Source organism: Vicugna pacos, chromosome 5, assembly GCF_048564905.1.
Source record: "Vicugna pacos chromosome 5, VicPac4, whole genome shotgun sequence".
Lineage (NCBI taxonomy): Eukaryota > Metazoa > Chordata > Mammalia > Artiodactyla > Camelidae > Vicugna > Vicugna pacos.
Genome location: NC_132991.1, coordinates 50,237,152 through 50,256,988, shown reverse-complemented (window position 1 = coordinate 50,256,988; position 19,837 = coordinate 50,237,152). Strand labels below are relative to the sequence as shown.

Below are 19,837 nucleotides of genomic sequence, written 5' to 3'. Positions count from 1 at the left end.
TAGCTGTAGAGCATGTTACTTGAATGGGCACTTTACACAGCACAGAGGGAGAACAAGACAGTATGCAGAATGCAGAGAAGAAAAGGTGTAAGAGAGAAGAACAAAATAGCCATAAAGTGACAAAAATGGAAAGGAAGGAGAAAATGGAGAAACAATGTGAAGATTTGTGAGAAGAGAATAATGTTTGTAGTGTTATAAATAGATGAAGTATATTTATAGTAGTATGTTTGCATATAAAATGTAATAATACACACATATAACAGGGCCCTACCATTGAAGTAAATAAAGATGGACAAAAGTAGAATGTTGTATCAACATTAATGACAGATAAAATAGACTGAGACAAGAACCTAGGTCCCCAGACTAGCAAACCAGTTTTCTCTGTGGTCAGACTGATGGTAAAAAGAATTTACAAGTGTAGAACTTATCTGGACACACCTCTAATTATTAGTATACAGTGGCCCTTGAACAGCATGGGGTTAGGGGCACCATCCATCTGCTGCAGTTGAAAATCTGCATATAATTTTATAGTCAGCCCTCCATACCCACAGTTCTGCATCCATGGATTCAACCAAGTGCTGATTTTGTAATAGTGTAGTACATATTTATTGGAAAAAAATCCACATGTTAAGAGGACCCATACAGTTCAAACCCATGTTGTTTAAGGGCTAACAACTGTATGATGTTGCACTTTGGTAAGTTTGTTTATAGTTGTTCTGTATCTATTCAACATTGAGTTTGCCTTAGGACACGAAACACAGAAAGCAGAATACAGGCTTTGGAGACAAACAAGCTTTGGCTCTGCCATCTAGAGCCAGTGATTAACAGTCCCTTTTTGATGTTGAGTTGGCATGAGTTGTCACATTAACCTTGTAATTTTGGATAAGTTATTTAGTATATCTGGGTCAGTTTTGTGAATAAAATGATAGGAAATGCCTCAAAGTGTTTCTCATAGTTATATGACATTGTAAACCCTTCAGGAGGGTAGCTGGCACATGAGCACTGCCCTATAATGAAATTTTTCCCATGATCTCCCTAGACTGCAAATTCCTTGTGGGCAAAGGCCTCATGTGTCTCCTTCCCTGATGTTTTTCTGGTACCTAAATCAATGCCTGGAACATCAGAAGTGCACAATAATTATTTGTTGAAAAGTGAGTATTTGCATGGACTCTAGTATGGCATCAAATTTTTGTTGTGTTTTGTTTTTTAACCCATCTGACCCTTTTAGAGGGCTTTTCCATATGGGATACAGTTATGATGGTAGAAGAGAGAGTAGGCAAGACCACACCTCTTTCTTAGGTTCCATTTACTGAGTTTAAAAATGCCATCTCTTCTCATCAAGTCTCCTCTAAATGCAGGTTCTTCTGGAAGGGGCCACAGTTTAAGTCAGCATCAACTAACACATTAGGTTATAAACCCCCTGGTAGGGACTGGTTAACAAATAGGTAAGGGCAGGAGTGGATAGCACTGAGGCAAGGGGCCCAGGGCAGGTGGTTTGCAGAGGTGACAAGGAAAGAACAGAGACTGTGAGGGCACAAAAACAGACATACTGTGCAGTTCTCCATGAGCTGGTCTGTTTTATTCTGCAAAATTTCCACATCCAAATGTAGTTAGGAGATGGAATTCTGTGGTAAAGTTCTAAATAAAATATATATAATTCATTATTCTAGATCATACATTTTGAACCAAAAAGCTCACTTCCAGTTTCTTAATCTCAAAGTTTTGTTTTTAAAGAAGTGAGTTTGGATTCATACTTGAGTTTGATTTAAATATGTGCCTTTTCTTCAGCCATCTTACTTATCCAGGCCTCCTGATGGCCATGACTGAGAAAATTAAGGAAACTGTCCAAATATTACTTAACTCATATGCTCTCAAGCCTAAGCAGTCTGTGGATGCTGATGGTGAGGATATTGTATTGCAATAATAATCAAATTCTCTGAGTTGAGTAATAACTCAAATTAACTGTATTATTTGTTCTACCACTTGTTTGACCAAACCTGTTTGGCTCACTCAGCCAAATCTACCTGTGATCTATGGGTGACTGAGGATACAGCCAAATCATCCTCCCATCCTGTCCAGGTATCTACAAATCAAGGCAGACAAAAGTGTTTTTGAAAGTAGGAAGAAAAATCTCCTGAACATCAAATAGTCGAAGAAGAAATCAAAAGGGAAATTTTTTAATGCCCTGAAACAAATGATAGTGGAATCACAACATACCAAAATCCATAGGTTGCTGGAAAAGCAGTTCTAAGATGAACACTTATAAACATCTAGATAAGGAAAAAGAACTCAAATAACATACTACTTTACACCTCAAGAAACTAGAAGAAAAAGAACAAACTAAGCCAAAGTTAAGAGAAGGAAGAAAATAGCAAAAATCAGAGCAGAAATACGTGAAATAGAGACAATAAAAACAATAGCAAAGATCAATACAACTAAGCTGTTTTTTGAAAAGATAAAACTAACCTTTAGCTAAACTATGAAAAAGAGAAGACTCAAATCAGAAATGAAAGAGGAGATACCACAAATGATACCACAGAAATATGAAAGATCATAGAGACTACTTTGGACAAGTGTATGCCAACAAACTGGACAACCTTGAAAAAACTGATAAATTCTTAGAAACAGAACCTGCCAAGACTGAATCATGAAGAAGTACAAAATCTAAACTGTCCAATAACAAGGAGATTTAATTAGTAATTGACTCCCACCCCCCCACCAAGGAAAATCTAAAACCAATGGCTTCACTGGTAGATTCTACCAAACATTTAAAGAATTAACAGCTGTCAAATTCTTTTAAAAATTTGAAGAGGAGGAACTTTCCCCAACTCATTTTACAAGACTAGTATCACTCTGATACCACAGCCAGATAAGGACAATTTAAGAAAAGGGAACTACAGGTCAATATCTCTAATGAATATAGATGCAAGAGGAGAGTGTTCAAGATGGCAGAGTAGAAAGATCCTGAACTCACCTCCTCCCAGGGATACAATAAATCTACCACTAAATATGGAATAATACCCTCAGAAAGATACCTGATAACTGGATGGACAGAGCCTCCACAACAAAGTTTAAAAGGACAGCATTAAGATGGGTAGGAGGGCTGAGATATGGTCTCACCAAAGGGGAAAAAAACCACACCTCAGCCACAGCAATCCACAATTGAGAGGGATCACAAAGGTATGGATCTTTTCCAAGAAGAGTGAGGGAGCTGAACTCCACATCAGGCACCCTAACTCCTAAATCCTGCACAGGAGAAAGGAACCCCCCAAATAAAACACCTTTAGCTATGAAAACCAATGAGAAAGATGTCCAGGAAAACTGTAGAACTGCAGGGAATGGAAAACCTTCTCTTAAAAGGCCTACCTATAGGCTCAATCAACCCGAAAATAAATAAAAAACCCAAAAAGCAAACAAACAAAAAACCACTAGATTGAAAAGTATAGACCATAGGTGAAGGGGACCCACTTACTAATCCTGAAGTATCTACCAGAGAGGCAGGAACCAGTTGGGTTGCTCCCTGGGGATTGAGACAGGGCAGGAGCCATTTTTGTGATCTCAAGTTACCTTACTAATGTTGGCACTGGTGGGTAACATTTTGAAAATCTCCTTCTAACCTTTTAGTATCCTTGGGCATGCCCAACTGAGAGTGCCACCCACCCCTGCATCTCAGCTGGGCCTCACAGCCAGGTAAGCAACAGCCCTGCCCATATCATGTATAGAAGCCATGGCTGGGCCCTGCAGCTGGTCTGGGTACCAGCCGCACTAACCAGTGTGCTGCAGGGGCAGCTGTGGCCCCACCACAAGAGGTGGGCACACACAGCTCACAGAGGGGATGCCTCTTGAGCACCTGGCTCTGGTGTATAGGCAGGATTGCACCTCTGAGCCCCACAGGACATCTCCTAAATAAAACTACTCCTTCAGGACTGTAAGAGATTGCTGATTTACCTAATACTTAGAAACAAACACAGAGAAATAGGCAAAGTGAGACGGAGGAGTATGTTCCTGAAGAAAGAACAAGACAAAACTCAAAAAAAGAACTAAACAAAATGGAGATGGGCAACCTACCTGATAAAGAGTTCAAATTAATGGTCATAAACATACTCACTGAACTCAGGAGAAATGTGGATGAACATAGTGAAAATTACAACATGATGATAGAAAATATAAGAAAATACCAAGCAGAAGTTATAAATGAGCTGAAAAATATACCAGTTTCAGCAGCAGATTGAAGTCAGTGAGCAGGAAGACAAAGCAATAGAATGCAACCAGACAGAGTAGCAAAGTGAAAAAAATAATTTTAGAAAGTGAAGGTGTCTTAAGGGACCTTTGGAACAACATCAAGTGGAGTAACCTTCATATATAGAGGTCCCAGAATTAGACAAGAGAGAAAAAGGACCAGAAAAATTATTTGAAGAATTAAAACTGAAAACTTTCCTAATTTGGGGAAGGAAACAGACATCCAGGTCCAGGAATCCAAGAGAGTTCTAAATAAGATGAACCCAAAGAGAAACAAACCAAGACCTTATAATTAAAATAGTAAAAGGACATAAAGAGAATCCTAAAAGCAGCATGAGATAAACAACTTGCGACATACAAGGGAAACCCCATAAGGCTATTAGATTTTTCAGCAGAAACTTTACAGGCCAAAATGGGGCATGGCATTTTCAAAGTGCTTAAAGGAAAAACATATCGATCAAGAATTCTCTATCCAGCAAGGTTTTCATTCAGAATTGAAGACAAAAGCTTCCCAGATAAGCAAAAATGTAAGGAGTATCACCATTAAACCAGCCCTACAAAAAAATACTAAAACAACATGTTTAATCTAAAAAGAAACTGCACTAATTAATAATTAGAGAACAAAGAAAAATAAAAGTATCACTGGAAAAAAGTAATTATAGTAAATATATAATAAAGGTAGTAGATCAGTAATTTATAAAGCGAGCTTGAAGGTTAAAAGAGAAAAGTAGTGAAATTAACCAAAATTAAAATAGTTAACGGATGCATAAAAAAAGATGCAAAATGTTTCATCAAAAGTATAAAATGTAGGGGATATGTAAAAAGATAACGCTTTCGAATGCGTTCAAATTTAAGTTGCTACCAACTTAAAACAGGCTATTTACATAGGATGTTATATGTAAATATCAGAGTCACCACAAGAAAAAAACCCTATAGTAAACACAAAAGAAAATGAGAAAGAAATCTAAATATAATACATGAAAACTGCCAAAATACAAGGGAAGAGAAGAAGAAACAGAGAGGAAGTACAGAAACAGCCAGAAAACAATTAACAAAATAGCAGTAAGTACGTACCCGTCAATAATTAAGTGTAAGTGCACTGAATTCACCAATCAAAAGATAGAGAGTGGCTGAATACTTTTTTTTATAAAAGATACGTCTATATGCTGCTTAAAAGAGATTCACTTCAGAAGAAAGGACACACAAAAATTTGAAAGTGAAGGGATAGAAAAAGAATTCAATGGAAATGGAAATGAAAAGAAAGCTGGAGTACATATACTCAGATCAGCCAAAATATACTTTAAAACAAAGACTGTAATGAAAGAAGGACACTACCTAATGATAAAGAGGGCAATTCAGCAGAAGATGTAACATGTATAAGTGTAAATGCACTCCATAGAGGAACACCAAGATGTATAAAGCAAATATTGATGGACTTAAAGGGAGAAATTTAAAGCAATACAATAATAGTTGGAGACTTTAACACCCCACTTACATAAATAAATAGATCATCCAGACAGAAAATCTATGAAGAAACATCTGACTTAAATGACACATCTGACTTTAAACCAGATAGACTCAATAGATACAGAATATTCTATCCCAATAGTAGAATACACATTGGACAACTTGGGAGAAATTGATAATATACAATATTTAAAGACTAAATCGTGAGTAAATAGAAAATCAGAGCAGACTAATTACTAGTATTGAAATTGAATCAGTGAACAAAATTCTTTCAACAAACAAAAGCCCAGGACCAGGCAGTTTCACAGCAGAATTCTACCAAAGATTTAAAGAAGAGTTAATACCTATCCTTCTCAAACTATTTCAAAAAATTGAAGAGGAGGGAAACCATTCAAACACATTTTACAAAGCCAGCATTACTCTGATATCAAGACAAGGACACCACACACAAAAAAGAAAATTACAGGCCATTACCCTTGATGAACATAAATACATAAATCCTCAACAAAACTAGTAAACTAAATCCAATAATGCATTAAACCAACCTCAAGTGGGATTTATTCCAGGGAAGCAAGGATGATTAAAAATCTGCAACTCAGTCAGTGTTATACATAACATTAACAAAATGAAGAATAAAACTTACATGATTATCTCAATTGAGGCAGAAAAAATATTTGATGAAATTTAACATCCATTTATGATCAAGGTAACCTACAGAGTCAATGCAATCCCTATCAAAATTTCAATTGCATATTTCACAGAACAGAAACAAATTATTCTAAAATTGTATGGAACCACAAAATACCCGAGATAGTCAAAACAGTCTTGAAAAAGAACAAAGCTGGAGGTATCATGCTTCCAGATTTCAAGCTACACTACAAACCTATAGTAATCAAAACACTATGGCACTGGCATGAAAAACAGAAACACAGATCAATGGAACAGAACTGAGAGCCCCCAAGTTAACCTACATATGGATAGATAATTTTTGACAAAGAAGCAAAGGACATACAATGGAGAAGGGATAGTCTCCTCAGTAAATGGTGTTAGGAGAACTGGACAGCTACATGCAAAGGAATGGAACTAGATCCCTATCTTATACCATATACAAAAATAAATTCAAAGTGGATTAGGCTTGAATGTAATAATACCTGTAATACTTGAAGCCATAAAATTCCTAGAAGAAAACAAAGGCAGTAACCTCATTGACATGTCTTAGTGATGTTTTTGTGGCTCTAACTCCAAACACAAGGGAAGCAAAAGCAAACATAAACAAATGAGACTATATTAAACTAAAAAGCTTCTGCACAGAGAAGGAAACCATCATCAGAACAAAAAAGCAAGCTACTGAGTGGGAGAAGGTGTGCAAACCATGTATGTAATAAGAGATTAATATCCAAAATATATAAAAACTCATATAACTCAACAACAACAACAAAATCTGATTTAAAAATTGGCAGAGGATTGGAATAGACATACAGATGGCCAACAGGTACATGAAAAGATGTTCAACATCATTAATTATTAGGGAAATGCAAATCAAAACCACAGTATCACCTCACATCTGTAAGAATGGCTATTATCAAAAAGACAAGAAATAACAAATGTTGGAGAGGATGTAGAGAAAAAGGAACCCTTGTACACTGTTGGTGCAGCCACTATGAAAAACAGTATGGCGACCCTTCAAAAATTAAGAATGGACCTATCACATGACCCAACTATTCCACTGTTTGGCATTTCCAAAGAATGTGAAAACACTAATTTGAACTTACATGCATTCCTATGTTTATTGCAGAGTTATTTACAATAGTCAAGGTATGGAAACAACCTAAGTGTTCATCAGTGGATGAATAGATAAAGAAGATGTGACACACACACACAACGGAGTATTATTCAGCCATCAGAAAGAATGAACTGCTGCTGTCTATGAGAACATGGATGGACCTTGAAGATTTTATGCTTTGTGAAATAAATCAGATGGAGAAAGACAAATGTCATATCATTTCACTCATATGTGGGATCTAGAAAAACAAAGCAAATGGACAAGCAAAATAAAAACAGACTCACAGATACAGTGATCAGATTAGTGGTTACCAGAGAGGGAAGGGGTTGTGGGATGGCAAAAATGGTGAAAGAAGTCAAACTGTATGGTAAAGAATGGTAACTAGAGTTGTGGTGGTGATCACTTTGAAGAGTGCAGATGCAGATGCTGAATTATAATGCTGTATACCTGAAATATATAGAATAATAAAAAAAAAAGTATAAATGCAAAAATTCTCAACAAAATAGTAGCAAACTGAATTCAACATTACATTAAATGGGTCATACATCATCATCAAGCAGGATTTATCTCTGAAATACAAGAAATTTCAACATATGCAAATCAATAAATGTGATACATTACATTAATATAATGAAAGGTAAGAATCGTGATTATCTTGAGAAGCAGAAAAAGCATTTAACAAAATACAACATCCTTTCATGATAAAAACTCTTAAATTGAGTATAGAAGGAATATACTTCAACATAATAAAGGCCATGTAGTACAAGCTTACAGCTAATATACTCAGTGGTGAAAGACTGAAAGCATTTCCTTTAAGTTCAGGAACTAGGCAAGGATGTCCACTCTCACCGCTCTTATTCAACATAGTACTGGAAATCTAGCCAGAGCAATGAGGCAAAATAATGAAAAAAAGGTATTTAATAGAAAGAAAGAAGTTAAATTATCTTTGTTGCAGAGAATATGATTTTATATACAGAAAACCCTAAAGGTTCCACCAAAAAAAAAAATGAAATTAGTAAATTGCATGATATAAAATCAACATACAATGAAATACCTGAAAAAAGAATAATGAAAACAATTCCATTTACAATGGCACTAAAAATAATAAAGCACTTAGGAATAAATTTAAACAAGAAGCTGAAAGATTTGTACACTGAAAACTACAAAACTTTGATGAAAGAAATCGAAGGAGATACAAGCAAATGGAAAGATAGCCCATGTTCATGGATTGGAAGAATTAACATTAAAATGTCCATACTAAAAGTCATCTATAGATTCAGTACAATCTCTATCAAAATTTTAATGGTGTATTTCACAGAACTAGAATAAACAATCACAAAATTTGTGTAACTCCCAAAGGCCGTAAGTAGCCAAAGCAATCCTGAGAAAGAAGAACAAAGCCAGAGGAGTCATACTTGCTGATTTCAAACTATACTGCAAAGGCATAGTAATCAAAACAATAGACCAGAACAGAATTAGAGCTCAGAAATAAGCTATCCCAGTTATGATCAACCAGTATTTGATAAGGAAGCTACTAAGAAGATTCAATGGAGAAAAAAGAGTCTCTTCAGTAATTGGTGTTGGGATAACCAAAGGTAGAAAAATGAAATTGGACCCCTATCTTACAGCTCTCACAAAAATTAACTCATAATGGATTAAAGGCTTAAATATAAGACCTGAAACTGTAAAACTCCTAAGAAAACATAGGGGAAAATCTTGACATTGGTCTTGACAACTATTTTTAGATATGGTACCAAAAATCAATAAAAGCAAAAATGAATAGATCAGATGACATCAAAATAAAAAACTTCTGCACAGCAAAAGAAATAATCAACAAAATGAAAGTGCAGCCTATGGAATGGAAGACATTATTTGCAAAGCATATATATGATAAATGGTTAATATACAAAGTATATAAAGAACTCATATGACTCAATAGCCAGAAAACAAATCCAATTAAAAATAAAAGAACTGAATAGACATTTTTCCAAAGAAGACATACAGAAGGCTGACAGGAACATGAAAAGATGCTCAATATCACTAATCATCAGGGAAATGCAAGTCAAAACCACAATGAAGTACCATCTCACACCTGTTAGAATGACTATCATCAAGAAGACAGATGACAGGTGTTGGCAAGGATTTGGAGAAAAGAGAACCCTCATGTACTGTTGATGGAAATGTAAGTAATGCAGCCAGTGGAAAACAGTATGGAGGTTCCTCAAAAAATTAAAAATAGAACTACCATATGATTCAGCAATCCCAGTTCTGGGTATATACCCAAAGGAAATGAAAACAGGATCTTGAAGAGATATCTTCACTCCCATTTTTATTGCAGTTTTATGCACAATAGCAAAGATCTGGAAACAACCTAAATGTCCGTCAGTGGATCAATGGATAAAGGAGATGTATAAATATGCGATGGAATATTATTCAACCATGAAACAGAAGGAAATTCTGCCATTTGCAACAACACGAATGGACCTTGAAGGCATTGCACTAAGTTAAACAAATCAGAGCAAGACAGATGTGAAATCAAAAAAAAAAAAAATCCAAACTCATAGAAACAGAATAGAATGGTAGTTACCAAGGACTGGGATATTGGGACAATGGGGGAGATATTGGTCAAAGGGTACAAGCTTCCAGTTAGAAGATAAATTCTGAAGATTTAATGCACAGCGTGATAATTATAGTTAACAATACTGTATTATGTACTTGAAAGTTGCTACGAGAGTACATCTTAAATATTCTCACAACAAAAAGAAGTGGCAATGATCTGATACGATGGAGGTGCTAGCTAATGAATGCTATTGTGGTAATCATTTTGCGATATATAAGTGTATCAAATCAGCACATTGTACACTTTAAACTTACACAATGTTATATGTCAAGAATATCTCAATAGGCTGGATAAAATAATTGCAATACTAACATTTCTAAGTCTAAAGTTTGTGATACTTCAAAGTATCTTTAAACATCTCCACAGGAATTTAAATACTTTTGCAAAACACCTTTTAAAATCTAATTAATGTTACAACACAGTTTACTCAGTGATATACTGTTGGCAAGAAGGAGGAAGTGATGTATTAGTAATTTCACAAATTAAACTACAGAGTGTGGTAGTTTAAAGAAGGTTGGAAAATGTGACATTAACATATGATCTGAAAAACTAGTGAAAAGGCCAAGATTAGTGGATTAAGATAGTCAGGACGTCCCCAAGCTTTAAACATGGTCCTATATTCCTCTACCTTTTATCTGTATTATATTTATGTATGTATGTATGTATGTATGTATGTATGTATGTATGTATGTATGTATATGTGTGTATGTGTATACATATATAAAATAATCCAGTGAAAAAGCAAGTAAAGATAGGCTGAATATTCAATGTACTAGTAAATTTCAAAATGAATGCTAGTTATAGCTATTTCTCTCCTCATGGATTTTTTCTTAAATACCGAGAGATACATGGAAAAATGGAAATCACGTATCTTATTTTAATTATTTATATTTACACTTACCTGTATGAACTATGGAGAAATTCGTAAAATACAGTTAAGAACCTGAGAAATTAAAAGAACATAAAATAAATTTTAAATGGACATTTGTTAAGCAAATACTTTCATGTTTTAAATACAGGAAAAGATGAGTATCAATGCAATAATTCATACAAATGATTATACAAATCACTAAACAATCCTACAGTGAATGTTACTAGAAAAATTGATTTCCATTCTTCTGTGTGATAAATTCTTAATAATGTGATGTCATTTTAACCAAAAAAAGGAAGTGCTGTGAAAGCACACCCAAAGCAGTTTTGTTTATATATTAATATAGTAATAATTTACATCCATGTATAAAACTGTTCTGTATTATGATTGCTCACATTGATTTGGGAAGTTCTTTAAATGGTTTCTTCTCATTTTCCAGGGCATTTTAGTTTGGTATATTTTCTATATTATAAAGCTTTCTTGCCAAATTGCTTAGTGTGTGTATCTGTTTTTTCTAATGGAGAAAGCTGAGAACAGAGTTATAGTTTTGTATTTGTGTTGTTGCCTTTTAATGATGCTTCATATAGTGTTCCGATTCAGAGAGCTCTGTCCAGGAAGTGCTCAACCTGTGCAGGCTAATTGAGTGATGGGTTTGTATGGACATCTGTATAATTTTTTATCTAACATTAGGATAGAAGAACCTACTCCCTATGGCATTAGAGCAAAAGACTAAGAGGGAAGTGGCTGGGTTCTCGACTCACTAGCTTCATGAACTTGAATAAACCACTTAATTTCTCTTGCCTCAGTTCTCCAGTATGACAGAATGAACCATTCTGCCCTGATTCAAGTACAGTTATCCCTCAGTATCCATGGAGGATTGGTTCCAGGACCTCCTGTGGATACTAAAATCTGCAGATGCCCAAGTCCCTTATGTAAAATCTTCAGATATGAAGGGCCAACTATACAAGGTTGTTGAGAGGTTCAACCAGGTTAATTGGTTATAAATTTTACAAATCTAAGGGATTTAATGAGGATGGGACTGATAAAGGAAACAAGGGCCTATGCACAGCAGGTACGCAACAAACATTAGTGGTGAGACTGTCAATTTACCCTGATAGCAGGAGCTTAAGGCAGAGACATGCCAGAGCATAATGACAAAAAGTAAATTGACTTTGCTTTTGAAGTCCATCCTTTGTTAGGGTGGAAATTGTGATAGGAAACTGGTTTGCTTAGAGTGGTATGAGTTGTGTGGGGTGGGGTGCAAATGACCTGCTACTTTTGTTTCCATTTTTGATTTCCAGGTTTTTGTGAGTTTCTCTCATCTTGTTTCCTGTTTTTCCTAAAAGCCTGAGTATATGAATATCTTTTTTCCTGCAGGTGTTAGTAACTTCTTCATCCTTCCGGACATTCTCAGCAATCATTGCCTTTCATGTGGGTTCTGCGACTGGGGTGAGTGATGTATTACCAAAAACGGAGATTATGATAGCAAGGGGCTTCTGTAGGAACACTGGTGTAAGATGTTCTTACTGGGATGTGGATCTCAAAAAACATACAGTAAATTTTTACAGAGTCAGTTAAAAAATATAATCTACAGTAGAATTCTGTTAAAATTGGCTTTGTCATTAAACTAATGCCAGTAAACATCACCTCATACAACTGAGAAAGCCCATTATAACACTAAAAGAGTCTTAATACATGTAACATGATCATCTGCACACATATGTATATTATGCATTTATAAAATATATACATATACTTTAACTTTTTTATGTCTTAGTGTTTCATAATAAAACATTATATAAAAAAAACCACTTTCTCTTTTTAACTCTTTACATATTTCCTGCTTAGAATCCATCTTTCTATTTAGAGTATCTGATTCTTATGCTTAGTTTTGTATTATTTTTCTTTTCTTGGCAAAAATTTTGGCTGCAGAGAGAAGTGACAGCTCACCCTCAGTGTCACTGCTGGGTTTCCTAGCAGCTAGAAGGACTGCTGCTCTCAAGGCCTCCCCAGAGATTACTCTGGGATGGAAATTCTCAGCCTCAACTGGAGTTTAGCAACAGTAAGGAAAACCAAAAGAAGTGTAATTTTCCAAAATCAAGTTAGCTAAGACTCCTGTCCTCTTATGTACTCACCCTCCCTGAAGGTTTACTCTCAGGATACTTCTTTATGGTAACAGGAATTGTATCAGAGGGAGAACCCTGCTACATTGAAGCCTGGGTGCTCAGCTCAACACAGCTAGGAAGTCTGGTGAGTTTAAATTTTAAAAATAAACTTTGCACATGGAAGCTTTTCAGTGATTTAGGAAAAAAAAATCTTTCCTGGCTTGAAGTGTTGCATACCTCTCTCCCATTCAGAAAAAAGTTTTCTCAAACCAATAATAGCCACATATTTGCTATTTATTTTAACTAAAGCCTACACAAATATTTGACAGTTTTCTAGATTTCATTGCTCTAAATAGAGAATTTTAGGAAAAGATGTACATTATCACTGAACAAATATTGATATCATTGCACTCATCATTTTTGGTAATGGCTTAAAATTATAATAAATACAACCATCTTTGATCTTTCACCAAGCTAAGTATCCTTTGAACTTTCCCCAGTTTTCTTTTGCCTTGTTTTTCTTACCACTTAGAGGAGGGAAATTTGCTGTATATTGAAGTTGCTTGTTTATAATTATTCTCCCAGTTCTTACGGAGAGGCTAAGGATTTATATGTCATTAAACACACGTAATTGTAAGGAAATCTATGGAAGTCAATGAACAGAGAGTGTAAAACTGTTACGAGTCATGATATTTCTTAAGTGAAACATAAGTATCTATAAAGAAACGTCCCAAAGGGACGCTGTATTGACATCTGTGCTTTGGGTGCTATGGAATTCATCCTACCTCTTGCTTTCATTTGACTCCTACAGTCTCTTCTCCATGGAGGGTTTCTTTAACAATGTTAAGTCAAATGATGTTATTCCTTGGATGAGAACCTTACAATAATGTCCCATCTCACTTAGAATGAATTCCAGACTCCTTACCGTGGTGTAAGAGCAGGGTTACCGTGTAACTTAGCATCCAAACAGGACTCTTTCAAGAGTGAAAGGGGCCTTTACAAGTAGTTATGCCAGGGCAACATGTGTCACCTCTGATTGTCCCAAGCAAGCCAGGGTGCTGCTTGGCAGATCTCATGTTCTATCAGTGTCCTCTTCCCTCAATCCTCACTTAGCTCCAGCCACACTGACCTACTGGATGTTTTTCTAACAAGCATGTCCAGCCGCCTAGAGTGTTCTTCCCTGAGATATCTGCATGTCTTGCTCTTTTCAAGTTAATCCTGGTCTCTACTCAAATCTCATCTGTTCAGGAGAACTTTCCTGACTCCTTCCTGAGGTAGTGTCCCTCTTCCCCTGTTGACCCTTACCTTCTTACCCTGCCTTGTTTTTCTTCATAACACTTATAACATCCTGACATAATTAGATATTTTTTGCTTATTCAATTCCTAAATTGGTTATGTCTCCCCCACCAGAAGGTAAGCTCCATCAGTGGACATACTTTGTTTCATTTATTGCTGTGTGCCTGGCATCTAGAACAGTCCTTGGCACCTAGCAGATATGTAATCATACTCAGTGAATGAACAAATGAGCACTGACATAGAAGAATAAGTTTATGGCTAGAATGGAGGCTGTTTTAAGAGGAAAGAGCAACTTCAATTTACTTATGGATGTTCATTAAGTGACAATGCTTGTAATCTAAGAAATAAATGAGAAGCACCAGGAAGAGTATTACATGATACAAAGAATTAGTTAAGGAAATTTTGTCTAAAGATGACATTCTAGATATACTGTTTTACAGTGAAATGTTTTAACCACCTAATTATATTGAAATAATTTCCTCCCTGGTAATGCATATTTTATGTCTTTCTAATATATTTAATCCATCTGGGTTGCCTACCAAATGATGTAGTTCAACTTATTTTTTAAAATTTAATTCAAATTTTGTGGCAGTTACTAGATTTAGAAAATCCCTTAACAGATGTTGTATTAGAAGTAATAATGTGTAACTATTAGAACACCACCTATGTACCAGGCATTAAATGTTTTACAAATGTTATTTTATTTAATCCTCCCAGCAAACCTATATGATGTGGATACTCCTATTATCTTCAGTTTGCATTGAGGAAACTGAGGCACAGAGGGTTAAAACAGTCTGACTTCAGAGCCCCTAAGTTGCTGCCTTTGCCAAATTGTATTTTGTTGTTGTTGTTGTTTTGGGATCACTCTCAGTTTATTGTTCCTGTTAATCTCTGTATTCCAATAGACATACCCTGAAAGTATCCCTTGATTTCTCTGGCAAATTCTAAATGTTATCTTTGGTGATTCAGTCTACTTAACCACTATCTGTTGTCTTTCCGTTAGCTTTTTATCACTGTGGATTTCTGTCTTGGTTATGTATTTCACAGTTATGGTCTTTTTCACTGGAATGCCATCTTTTTGAAAGTAGAGACCTCTGTTTTGCTGGCTACTGTATTACTAATGTGCAAGTGCTGGTATGTAGCAAATGCTCATAACTATTGGTTGCATGAATAAATAATGAATGAATGAGTTGTATTAAAACTGTCTTTTTTTCCTGTATGACTGATGTGATTCAGTCAGTCTGCCAATATTTATAAGCATCAATTCTGTGCCTAGTACTGTGCTCCATGTATGTATATAGAGAGCATTTGCTAAATGTCAGATCCTCTTCTAAGCCCTTTATGTAAAGAAACTCTTTCAGTTTCTACAATAGTTCTTTGAGGAGGTCTGCAAAGATCCCCCTCCCAAAAAAGAAAAAACGTTAACACGTGACTCTTTATGTAAGGAGCTTTAAATCTAGTTAAGAAATAATACCAATGGAAGTGAAATAATTAGAAAACAATACAAGTTGATAATACAAGCATATAATTGTTAAACTGTGAGTTACAATTAAATTTTGAGGAGGGGGAATATAAATAGATATTTCAGCTTTTAAAAGGAGTTGATACCTTATCTTGGTCTTAAGTGATGGGAGGAATTTGGATAGATGAAGGGAAGAAGAGGATGATTTTTGTGGATAGGACAACTGAATTTAGGTAGATGATCTTTGGGGCTTGGGAATAATGGTGTATGTCATTAGGCAGGTAGGAGGGACCAGATCATAGACAGCTTTGAAACTCAGGTGGGAAAGGCTAGACCTGAGGTGGCTGGAATCAGTGAATCACTGTGTGTGACCGTGTGCTTGTGTGTGTATGCATGTGTGTGATTTACAAAGCCAGAAAAATAAGTCTTTCCAGTCACTTAATTATGTGAATTAAATGCAATAAAGATTGTAAAGCACTTATCCCCGTTCCTGGCACATAATTAGCTAAGTGGTAGCTGATATTATGACAGCTACTATTACTAACTACTATTATTATGTATCTGGCAAAGTTTGCCTTGAGTTTTAACCTGGATAAATAGACTTATTCTGGGTTATTTATATCCCATCTATCTAATTTGTCTGTATAAAGTTGAATACAATTTAATCAGTAATAGTATTGATTAAGACAAACACTCACGATGAAAAAATGAACAGACTCCACACATATTCCAGCAAAAAAAAAAAATGTTGTTTTAATGATACACCCATATTCAGAGTTAAAAAAAAATAATCACATGATAAAGTTTCCATGCTGTCAGCTACCTATATTTCATGAAAATGTGCTATGTGTCACTGTGGAAAGCAGTGTGGTATTTCCTCAAAAAATTGAAAAGTAGAATTACCATGTGATCCCCTAATTCCATTTCTGGGTATAGACCAAAAAGAACTGAAAGCAGGGTCTCAAAGAGATAATTTGTACACCTATGTTTACAGTAGCATTATTTGTAATAGATAAAGGTGGAAACCACTCAAGTGTCCATCAGTGGATGAATGGATAAGCAAAATGTAGAATATATACACAATGAAATGTTATTTGACCTTAAAAGGAAAGGAAATTCTGATATGCTACAATATGGATGAATCTTGAGGACATTGTGCTAAGTAAAGTCAGTCAGTCAAAAAAAGACAAATACTATATGATTCTACTTACATGAGGTACTTACAGTAATCAGCATCACAGAGATGGAAAGTAGAATGGTGGCTGCCAGAGGTTTGAGGGAGGAGGGAATGGAATTACTGTTTAATGTGTATAGAGTTTCGGTTTTACAAGATTAAAAGGCTTATGGAGATGAATGTATTTAATAACTCTGACCTGTACACTTAAAAATAGTTAAGCTAGTAAATTTGTTTTCTGGTTGTACCATAATAAAAGAAAAATTGGATGAGGGGGGTGTGCTATTTGCAACTCTACAGAATCCAGTTATAGCTTTTGATTCCCCATGGAGGATTTTTCACTAAAATTCAGCTAGTATAAAAACAGGCATTTCCCAGAGGGATAAACAGAGAAGGCATAATAACCTCTGCAAGATCTTCTATAAACTTCAAAGAATATGAGAATGCCTGTGAGCTTTTTTTGTTTTGTTTTATTTTATTGTGTGTGTGTGTGTGTGTGTGTGTGTGTGTGTGTGTGTGATGATAGGGGAGGCAGAGTATAAACAAACTGTGGCTCAGAAAGCTTTAAAAAAATCCATCTAATTATAGTGTAGCAATTTCTTTAGCACAATATATTTTATACTTACTGTCCTCCAAACTGTTTCCCAGAGTTAATAATGAAATTTATAATTTAATAGCTATACTAGATGAAGAGACATAAGCCAAGGTTCTAAAAGAGCTAGATGTGGATGGAGTGGTCTGAACCACAGAGCTTCTGAAGGGAAAAGGACTAAAAAGTTGAAGAGAAGAGATGTAGAAAGCAAGGGAAGGAGAGAAAAAAGTGATTCAAGTCTTTTGAAGATTTTAAAGTCAAGAATTTGAATTTTTAAAAAAATTAGTTAGAAACCACTTAAGTTCATGTATGCAGTTTGCATTATTGCTCATGTCCACCAACGCAGAAAACATTTTCCATGCAACACTTGCCTGCTTCATCTCGTTAATAGAAAGAAAAGTTGTCAATACACAGAAAGGCACTACCTCTGCTGCTGAATTACTGGATTAATCTTTTAACAAAGTCTTAAGTATTTCTAATTCCTTTGGCCCTTAAGCCTTGGAGTTAATCAGAGTTTCAGCCATGTTCTTTCTCCTCACCACCTCTCTCCTTCTTTTCCCTTCATGTGAGCCTGACTCCACACATTCCACACTGCTCTCCACACCCTTTACACAATCATCCATCTTAAGTGGGGCTTTGTGGACATAACCGCTCTCTTCTAGCCGTGGTTGGGACAGCCTGCTGCCAAAAGCTCCCTTTGCCTCCTGAGAGCCTTTATGCAACTAGTGACACAAACTGAGTTTCTAACAGTAGGATTAACTTTAGGTGAAAGTCCACTGTGTATTTTGGGTGTGGGTCACTATTTGCTGTTCTTGTTGGCAATGTACACAATGGCTTAAGCAAGGCTACTTTGAGCATTTTAGTTTAGGGTGTGGAAATTATGTGACATAGTTATCAACTCTTGGTTTCTCCTGAGGGCAGTTAGCTGAAAACTGGTCTTGCTCAGTTTCAGTTTGTTTGAACCATCTATTTTCAGGAGGAAACAACCTTCAACACTGAGGCAACCCCAACAAAGAGGTTGGGTTGGTCCTCTGCAAACTCCCCCTCCCTGCTGTAAAGTGAAACCATTTACAGTATTTCTACATCGTGGCATCTCTTGGCATCTGCTCTCCTAAGCTTGCTCCAAATGCTCCCTTCATGGCCTCAGGTAAAGTTTGTGGAGCTGGGAACTGGGATCCAGGGTGGTTTTCTTTTGCTGGAGCAGCAGGAGACCTGGGATAGCTACATAATTGCAGAGCAGCCAAGATATGCTCTGGGAAACAGAAATAATTGCTGAACACCAAAGTATATGTAAGAGCACTTTTCCTACTTTGATTCAAGAATATCATCATGAACCTTAGCAGAAAAAGCAGTGGTACTAACTCAGTCTTCTGAATGTTGGCCCTGAACCTGTTCGTGTTTTTAAATTAAGCTAAGGGTTTAAACAGCGAATGGACTCATTTAACTCTGTTTATTGCTATATCCTTGCTGTCTCCTCCATTCTGGCTTTGTGCCAGAGATTTCCGATGGCTCCAGCAGCTCTGGAATCAGTATCTTTGATGTGTTTGCATCTGACCTCTGACCTAAGCTTCAGTGTTATTTTCAGCTGTTGCTTGACAGGGAATCCAACAGCTGCTGTTTAATACCACAGACAACTTGTGACACACGCTGAGTTTCTAGTAATAGGATTAATATGCTGATCTTGGGCTCTGATTTAAGCTGTCTATAATTTTCCTGCACAGGATGTGGGGGGAGAATAAAAACCAAACCTGAAGTACAATGTTACCCTTTTGTAGGAAGTATAGCAAAATATACAGTGTTAACCTTTAATAAAAACAAACAAAACAAAAAAACCCCAAAACCCAAAACATTTTCTTGGTGCAATTAAAAGGTAACAGCAAAGTATGTCACTTCCTAGTAGCTGTGATCACCAAACTTGAAAACACTGTTCAGTGGAGTAGATGGTCACAAAGAAATCCTGAAATGGTAGATACCTATTGATAAATGCTCACTGAAATATTTTTTAAATGTCCCCAAGAAATCTGAGGCTCTGAGACAATGTGACCATTTCATATAAACTTCATTTGACAAAAGGCAGTGAGTTTTAGAAAAACAGATTAATCTAAAAATGTATTTCAAACAAATTTGTGGCTTAATCTGTAAACAAATACCATAACTTATTTTTAAAGTACATTTTTGGAAGTTTTCTTTGCATAAAGGAGACTTTATGAATCTGAAAAAGATTGATA

At 35.7% G+C, this 19,837-nt stretch overlaps 1 protein-coding gene across 1 annotated transcript in view; it reads left to right on the top strand.

Annotated features, from left to right (window-relative positions):
- Window positions 1-13,136: 13,136 nt before the first annotated feature.
- The window catches only part of CCDC141 (coiled-coil domain containing 141), a 181,576-nt gene continuing 174,875 nt past the window's right edge, over window positions 13,137-19,837 (top strand). The window contains exons 1-2 of the mRNA XM_031678303.2: window positions 13,137-13,230; window positions 18,586-18,756. The gene's annotated coding sequence lies outside the window, so the exon portion shown is untranslated. The remainder of the gene's footprint in view (window positions 13,231-18,585; window positions 18,757-19,837) is intronic.